Source organism: Notamacropus eugenii, chromosome 1, assembly GCF_028372415.1.
Source record: "Notamacropus eugenii isolate mMacEug1 chromosome 1, mMacEug1.pri_v2, whole genome shotgun sequence".
NCBI lineage: Eukaryota > Metazoa > Chordata > Mammalia > Diprotodontia > Macropodidae > Notamacropus > Notamacropus eugenii.
The window spans coordinates 164,066,252-164,075,469 of NC_092872.1; the positions used below are offsets into that span (position 1 = coordinate 164,066,252).

The 9,218-nt window shown below is 38.6% G+C and overlaps 1 pseudogene; it reads right to left on the bottom strand.

Moving 5' to 3' along the window:
* Positions 1-7,038, bottom strand: part of LOC140509674 (large ribosomal subunit protein uL16-like) — a 68,383-nt pseudogene extending 61,345 nt beyond the window's left edge.
* Between the last annotated feature and the right edge of the window lie 2,180 nt (positions 7,039-9,218).

Here is a 9,218-nt window from a genome sequence, read left to right on the forward strand (position 1 = left end):
ACTAGCCTGATGATCATAAGAGTTAATCTAATTGTGAATGCATGCATGTGAGAATGCCAGTCTAAAATATACCACACCTACTAAGGACTTTTTTTCAGTCTCTAACTGGCATGGGTAATCGACACGGGCACCTTGTAAAATGAATACTGAGGTCAGTTGCATCTACAGGATATAATTTATATCTTGCTTCCTTCCCCTTTACCTCCAAAAACTATTTAATTTTACAAGTAAAATTTGCTTCTTTTCTAGTTGGTTAAAGCCAACTCTATGTATTACCAATTGGATTGTGTTAACATTTAGGATTTGGTGAGATTATTCCATGATTTTAGAATTCAATTCTATTTCTCCCTGATATAAAAATTAGTTTTTGATAGTTTTATGACTGGAGATTAAGATATTCCCAATTATCTAGTTGGGTTATGGCAAAAACAAGCTACATATAAGATATTTAACATTCCAAACTCCCTTTAATCTGAACCAGAGCCTTAAAGAATCCAGAGCTGTACACTGAAGAGCAATAGTAATGGAACTGCACCATTCCAACTTTCTTAACAGTTCCCAGCTGAGGAAATGTATTTACAAGACCTCTCATTGAAACATGTGCCATGTTAATGTGAAAATATGCTTTGCAAAATTTCACATGTATAATTGACCTATTGCTTGCTTTCTCAATAGGTGAAGGATGGTCAGGAAGGAGAGAGAGAATTTAGAACTCAAAATTTTTTTAAACTAATGCTAAAAATAAATAATAAATTTTTTTTTAAAAAAAAGAAATGAGTCAAGAATCTCATCTCAGAGAAGCAGCTAGACAAGAAAACTGTTGCTCTTTATTCATGTATCATGACATGTTCAGCTTTGGAGCTGAAAGTTCAAACTTAGAAGTCTATGCTCCCATATGCATTTAACAGTATCTTATTGTCTTGGTCATGTGTTTTCATGAGAAACTAGGTTGACCCCCATTTCAGGTGCTAAGGATACAGTTTGGATTTCCCAGATCTGTTTCCTTCACAATACAAGCTACTACTTGTTGTTCAGTGATAGAATGCACACTGAATTTGACAAGGACCAGATTGCCTGATTTTTCCATGTGCTATCCTGAGTCAAGTGCCAATTTCTGAGTCAAGGCAAAAACAAGCCAGAAAGATAAGATACCCATCAAACCTGCTCTTTCCTGAGTAACAGTGGAAACGACACCTACACGTTCCTCATTTGCACACAGCATTTGGCTCCATTTTGTTCCCATCTTTTCTCTACTCCCAGAACCACCTCCTACCATAAGAAATAGTAGATCAAAGAGATCTTAGAAATAATCTACTCCAAAGCCTTCATCTTACATATGAAGAAACTGACAACCCAAGATATAAAGTAGATTGTCTAAGGTCACAAAGCTAGGAAGAATAAGAACCCCAACCAACACCCCCAACTCCCAACTTTAACTTATTTGTAGAACAGATTATGGATTAAATTTAATAATACTTCAAAACATTTTAATTTTCTTTCCTTTATTCCTGACTTAAAAAAAAGGGAAAATGTTGTATGTGCTAACTTTTATTTTTTTTTAATTTTCCTATTATTTTATTTAATTTTTTTAAATTGTCCTTCACTTTTTCTCATAATCATCTCTACTTAACTCCTACCATCAGTACTTGTGAAACACAGAAAAACTTTGTTCCATGATATGTGCTACATTTCCCATTCATAGTCCCCACCTTTTACTTGTGAAGAGGAAGACATGTTTCCCTATTTGTTGTCTAGGACCAAACTTGCTGATTGTTACAGAATCCAATTGCTTTTTATTGTTGTGTGTAGCATTATTCTTCCACCACTAAGAAAAAATTTACACTCATCTAATTTTGGTACATTTTTTCTTTCACCTCTGGTTTGCCTATTACAATACCTTAGACACAGGAGGTCCTTAAGAAATGCTTTTTGAACTGGATGAGAAACTTAAACATTTGACCACAACATAGAAACCCAATATCAAAAAGAACATGTGAATGCACATTTGGATATTCTGTGACATCATCCCTTTAGTCCACAAGATTTATGTCAACAGCCTATCAGGAAGAATCCACTGTAGGGTTATTTGTATTCAACATTTAATGAGCTCTCACAGCATGATAGATGTTGTTTGGAGCAGAACACAAGAACATTCTGCCCTCAAGTCATTTTATAAGCTCCATCAATCAGTCCTGGAACCAAATTCTCTCCTAAACCCTAAAGGGAGACAGAAATGTAGTCTACCATCTTTATGGGGTCTTCAAGGGAAAAAAAATGAAAGAAAGTAGAATAACTCTGCTCTTACCTTCTTATAAGATTCAATAAAACATGAGAAGCATTTCTCACCATTAGAGAGCTCCAGTTAGAAAAGATCTCACAGGCTATCTTAATCCAACTAATTCCTAAGCAAGAGTTCCCACTACAACCTACTCAAATACTCATCTAACCTTTTTGTAAAGACCTCAATGAAGGGGGAGCCCATTACATCCTAATGTGGTTTATTTTCTTATGGATGACTTAAACTGTTAGGAAATGTTTCCTTATTTTATTACTCAATTTGCCTCTTTAGAATTTCCAGTTATTGCTCATCATTATGGCATCTAGGAACAAGCAAAACATGATTAATGTCTCCTGATTTGAAGGAGAACTTGAAGGAGAATTTGAAGACAACTATCATGTCCAGGCTAAGTTTTCTCTTTTTCATGATAAATGTCCCAAGTTCCTTCAACTGATCCTCATGTGGAATCACCATCTTCACCATCCAGGATGCTCTCCAACTTGTCAATGTCCTTCCTAAAACGTATTGTCCACAACTGTAAGTAATACCTCAAATGTGGCCTGATCTAGGTAGATCTAGCATCAAACATCACCCCAATACGAGATACCGTGCCTCTTTTAGGGCAACCTAAAATGGCAACAGCTTCCATATAACTCTATCCACTTAAACTGAACTTAAAGTCCACTAAGACCCCTGAATCTTTTTTTCAGTCAAATTGCTGCCTCACTATGCTTTCTCAATATTATGCCTGTGTATCTTGAGACCCAGGATCAAAGTTCTGTGTTTATATGGTGGAATGAGTTTCATCTTGGAGGATTCCCTTTAATATAATCTCCCTTTGGCTTATATTCTCAACCAAAGTATCCCTTGGGAACATCAGAATTTAGATTATATCTAGGTTTCTACAAGAGTAACAGCAACAGAAAGTTCATGTAAGCATCCTGGGTAACAATATAGAATTTTGGACAGATGCAACCTGGAATTATGGCTGGGTAAACAGGATTTTGCCTCATACACTGAAGTTAAAGAGGTGTCATGAATTCTCACCCAATTGACAATTTCATGTATAATTTGTCTATCTGCATCAGATGTAAAAATAGCCTGACATCTAAGAGTATTGTTTGCCAATCCACCTGTCCTCATGTAAGTATGGATTTACTCTCTTTCATCCTAAATTCTGCTGCACTGAATGCCCTTTAAACTGTTTTCTCCATTCCCCATGTCTGGCAGAACTTAAAAAGAACTCACATTAACACACAAGTGTCATATGCAAAAAATGTTTTTGGAGAATAAGCATCAACAAGTAAGTTGCAATAGCCATTTGTATCTACATTGTAGGTAACTTCTTAAAGATTCTGCGCCAGCAACTAAAGCCTCATTCAAAGTATTCACAAGGCAGTTTAAAGCGATCTGGCCTGGAAAGGGAAGACATCTATGGTATGAAAATAACTATAATTACAGTACAGGACAATTTGTTTTATATGCTAGTTAATCCCAGGCAAGTCATGTAATTCTGCTACAAATACCATTTGCCTTAGTCACCCAGTTCTCAGCACTTCAGACCAGCAGAGGTAAATTTCCAAAATAACTTCAAAAGTTTTAGTACCAAATTTCTGCTTATGAAACTTGTAAAAGTCAGGGTTACCTTGGCAACCCAGAGGTAGATGAAAGGATTTTACAGTAAAGGAAGGGGAAGCTGAGGAGACTGAGAATTTCAGAAACAAAGGTTGTTATGTTTGTCCTTCATTCTCAAAGAGGACCATGACATCAGGGAGATGATGACATGACTTGTAGTTGACTTTGATTGGGTGAGGGAGGGCTGTGCAAGGTCACCAGCCTCACTTTCTCCTCCAGAGCCCGCTGGGTCCAGTGGTCATTCATCAAGGCAACTGGAGATGGCCCAAGATGAAATGGGAAACCCTGGCTCTTTTAGGCAAAGTCTTTTCAGGTTCTCTTGTTACTTCTCAGGTAACATCCATTCAGTGAATAGGTCTCTTGAAAAAGTGAGTCAAGGGATGGTCCCTTTGATAAAAAAAAAAAAAAAAAAAAAAAAAAAAAAAAAAAAAACTGGGAGGGCCAGACCCTCAGTTTGCTGACCAAAAGAGAAACAATTACTATTCACATTCATTCTGAGCCAGAAGGGTCCAAAACAATAACAATTAAGTGGTCAATCCATGAGATCCAGAGTTTAAGGATTGGGTACCCGGGAAAGAAATACAAAAATAAAATGGCCCCTGCCCCCTTGTTTGATTAGGAAAACAACATATACATAAATAAGTCTACATAGAATAAACACAAGGCAAATTTGGGAGGAGGAAAATAGTAGCAGCAGTGTAAGTCAGGAAAGGCTTGAATAGTCAATAGCCAATTAATATTATTAAGCACATGCTATGTGCTAGGCATTGGCAATATACATGTGGGGAAATGAGGAGTGAGAGCAGAGGGAGCTCTTCAAGGAGCTTACAATCTAATACCATAAGACAACACAGAAAAGAGAAGGTAGACCCCATCACGAGGGAGCCCAGCAGAGGAGTGTGAGCAGGAAATGAAGAGATAGCTTGTCCTCTTAAAATGGAGTCTTCGGGATGAGTTTGTTTCTCTGCCCTCAAGTCCTTCAACGAGGGATACAGAGGGTACTGGTGAGGTATGAGTGCCAAGGCCGATATAATTGTACAAGGTGATGAAATGTCTTATGATGACATTTCTGGAGACATGATGGATACTAGTCCAGAGAAGTATTCCATACAGAAGGTGTTGCTGGAACAGAGTCTGGAAGGAGACTAGGTCCTCTAAGTAGAAAAGGTGAGAAGAGAGGGCACTGGCACAGAAACGAGATGGAGGAGCCTTTGTCGAGAACAGCATGATGTGTGACTAGATCTGATTTGTTTATTAGATTATATTCATGATCTGGTTGCTAAAGACCTCCCTGATCTGAAAAGAGCAGATCCACTGCATAAATTCAGGACAAATACCTGACAGAATGATTCTTTTCAAAAAGCAAGTGTGAAAGGATAATGAACTGTATGGAAAACTTCCTTCTAATTACACACGAAAAGGCAAGGTTTCCTGCTATTAATTTTATGATGCAGCTTTTGGCTATAATTTCTTTCTTTCAGTTTCTATCCCACATATTTTATAATAGAAGAGAGGTAGAAGGAATTCCCAATCTTATAGCTGATCTGGATGCCAGGCTGCACCATTAATTATGTGTCCCAGCCTAAGCACAAGTAGCTGGAGAGAGTCTCCTAGAGGCATTTTGATGCCAACTTGGCTTGAAATCCCAGAGCTATCCCAAGAAGGGCTTGACTCTAAGTTAAGATTTAGGGCAAATTGGAAAGAAGCAACATGGAAAGAAATCCAGGATCAACATTAAGTGATAAGTAATCAGATGAACAGAAAATTATATTACTCTTTCATCACCAACATTTGTATAGTATAAACCTGCTGTTCAGATTATCAGACCTTGACTTTGGGGCAGCATATGGTAATTGCCAGCAAAGGAACCCAAGGGAAATAAAGAGGCCCAGGGGCTGGACTTGAGAAATATAAAGCTGTGACTATATTGTCACACTTCTCACATTATTCTAAAAGGTTTTTGGTTGTGTTTTTTTTTGTTGCCATTTGTTTTTCCTTCACCCTTATGCAAGAATGACTTGAGATTGAAAAATTTATTCTGAAACCTTAAAAGTGCCAATCAGTTTTCTGACTCTGCCTGGAACAACTCACTACCAATGCCTGGATGTCTGTTTGACAGGAGTTCCCTGGATTGCTATGTCTTTGTTCTTTGAGAGATTGGGGCTGACCCTGCCTTACAGGATACCAGAACATTCCATTGTTCTGAAGCTTTAGTCACAGATCAAATCCAGAGTCCTGACTTGGATGGGTCATAGTGACAGTTTCATAGAGTGACAACCAGAAAGCAAAACTCTGTATGACCATCGACTATAGTCATTATGCCAAGACTAATATAGTAAAATAAAGACCCCCAGTGATCTGCAAAGGAGGAACTTAGTTGCTAATTTTAAAATAAATTACATTAAAGGTCCCAACCTATATGCTCTCTATATCAATATAATCACAAGTGCATTCCGATCCCTACAAAACATTTAGAACCAATAGATGGAGTAATATGCTTTTTATTCCTCCACCTATAGAGAGGTGCTATAGAGGAGCTCTACAGCCCTTTTCAGGGCTATTTTCCATCTTTGGTGTTCACCTAATTAACCCAACTGTTGCTCCAAGAAGCTGTAGTACACGCAGTGGCCACACACCAGTAAAACTGTTTCAGTAGAGAGGCTAAACGAGTTTGAGGGTAACCAAGGGGTCTCAAACTTGTCAGTGAGTTGGTGAGGGAGGGTATCTACCCAAATCATGTGAAGAGATCCCCCAGCAGAGTGGGTGAATGAAAATAATTTGTTCCAATGGCCATGAAGGCATTTGAAGCAGGCTGTGTGGAGACTTTAGAGATTGGTCAGACATTGAAGACACCAAGGTCATTCACTGTACCCCAAGCCATCACTTGTCATCTTGACTTTTGTCTTGACAATGGACTTTGATGACTGTGGAAGAAAGAGTGAAGCTAATAGATTCATGCAACTCCACAGCACACAATTTAAGCACAAATCAAAAGATGTATCCCATGCTATTTTACCTTTTTTACCCACCTCAAAGTCCTGTGGCAACAGGCAAGCAATGAAGCAGCAGATATAGATACACTGGGAGCTACAGTCACAAACCTGCATGCAGGTGGCCCAAGCCATGGGGCCATTTTCTCTTTGGACTGAAGCAGCAGCAGGATTCAGTAGCCCCTTGAGTGTCTGATCAGTCTTTTTTTAAGGGCTCACTGCTCACCTCGTAGGTGAGCAAACAAAGTACAAAAACTTCACAAAGATGATTCCGCTCATGAGTGGTACGTGGAATGTGCACATGCTTACGGACAATGTGAAATCCAGCAGACTTGAAAGACAAACAGTGTTTATTGTAACAGAACTCAGCAGGTATGTCCAAATAGCAGTCCAGAGTCAAACAAAGCAAATGAAGGCCAACGTATTGAAATCAAAGCTGGAAGCATATTTTTCTGAAGTGTCCACAGACATAGCGAGCACTGTGAAGCTGATGCACGTTTTGACATCCAAAGTAATCTAATCAATAAGTGTATATGGTTTTCAAAAGGAAACAACTGGCTCATGACAATGTGTTTGCCACTTGCTGGAAAGTGCCACACAACTCTCATCAGTGTGAATGTTCCCACCATGACAAACCCTGAAAGGTCAAAGAAAAATTTCATGAAGACCTGGAGACCCTCATCATCAACGTGCTTAAAGAGGACAACCTTATAATTTGGGTAATTTGATGTTGTTGTTTGTGAGGAAAATCACAGCTAAATTGAGTTGTCCAGAGAAGTTCTTCAGCATCATATTCCAGTTCCATGACAGCATGCTTAGGTTCTGAATAATGGATGCTTTCATGTTTTCCCAGTCATTGATGGAGTGAAGCAGAGATGTGTGCTTGCTCCTGGCTGTGATATCTTCAGCCATGTTGTCAGATGCCTTCAATAAGGACAAAAATGTCATCAAGATCAGCTACCACACTGATGACAAATTATTTAACTTGGAAAGGCTACAAGCCAAGATTAAAGTGGAGGGAAAGTTGGTGTATGACTTTTTGTTCACTCAGTGAAGCCTCTGAGGGCTAGATGCAACAAAGTGTGAATCACTTCTCTGCTGCTTGTGCTAATTTTGGCCTGATAATTAATACCAAGGAAACAAAAGTTCCCCACCAGCCAGCAAAACACTATACATATGTGGAACCATAGGTTACAGAAAATAAAGAGATTTTGAATGCCAGTGATAATTTCATTTATCTTGATAGTATATTTTCCAGGGATGCACACACAGATGAGACTGACATACACATTGCCAGAGCTAGCTCAGTGCTTGAGGGGATCCGACGGAAAGTATGGGAGAGAAAAGTGTGCATAGTACACTGAAGATCCACAAAGCTGCTGTGCTGACCTCATTGCTGTGTGGCTGTGAAGCTTGTACAGTATATCTGTGTCATGTCAGGAAACTGAATCACTTCCATCTGAACTATCTTAGGAAAACTGAAGATCACCTATGAGGTCCTTTCTCAAACTGAACTGCCAAACATTCAAATTCTACAACAGAGAACACAACTGTGATGCTGTTCAAGTTATTTGAATGCCAAATGCACATCTGCTTAAAAAGTTGCTTTATGGAGAACTCACACAAGACAAGTCCTCCCACAGAGGTCAAATGAAGTGATACAAGAACTCTCTCAAGGTCTCTGTGAAGAACTTTGGAATCAATTGTGAAACCAGCACAGGACCTCCCAGCATGGTGTACCTTCATAAATGAAGATGCTGTGCCCTATGAGCAAAGCAGAATTGCAGTAGCTCAAAGGAAACATGAGATGTGCAAATTTAGAGATCTCTCCACTGCAAATGTTCATATGAACTCTTTGTGTCCAACCTGTAGGAGAACCTTTCAAGCTCCTATTGGTCTGATCAACCACACTGTACATTGAACCCAACACAGTGATGTCACATTGGTCCTCTTTGAACATGAAGTACAACAACCAACCAAACAAGTGCCATAAAGAATGGAGGGCTAAGCTTATAGTCAGGAAGATGTGAGTTCCAATCCTTCACTGAGATGTGTATACTGTGTGTCCTTGGGCAAGTCACTTAACTTAAACTGGAGATAAGAATAGCCTCTATATTATTGTTGTGATGATCAAATGAGATAACATATATAAAGAAATTTGCATACCTTCAAGCATTATATAAATGCCAGTTATTATTATCATTAAAATATTCACCAAAATGTTAGGAAGGGGATAACAGTAGTCCCCTCCATTGCTTACTTTAACCAAAAGAAATTAATAAAATTGTTAAATTCATTGACACAAATTTCAGAGA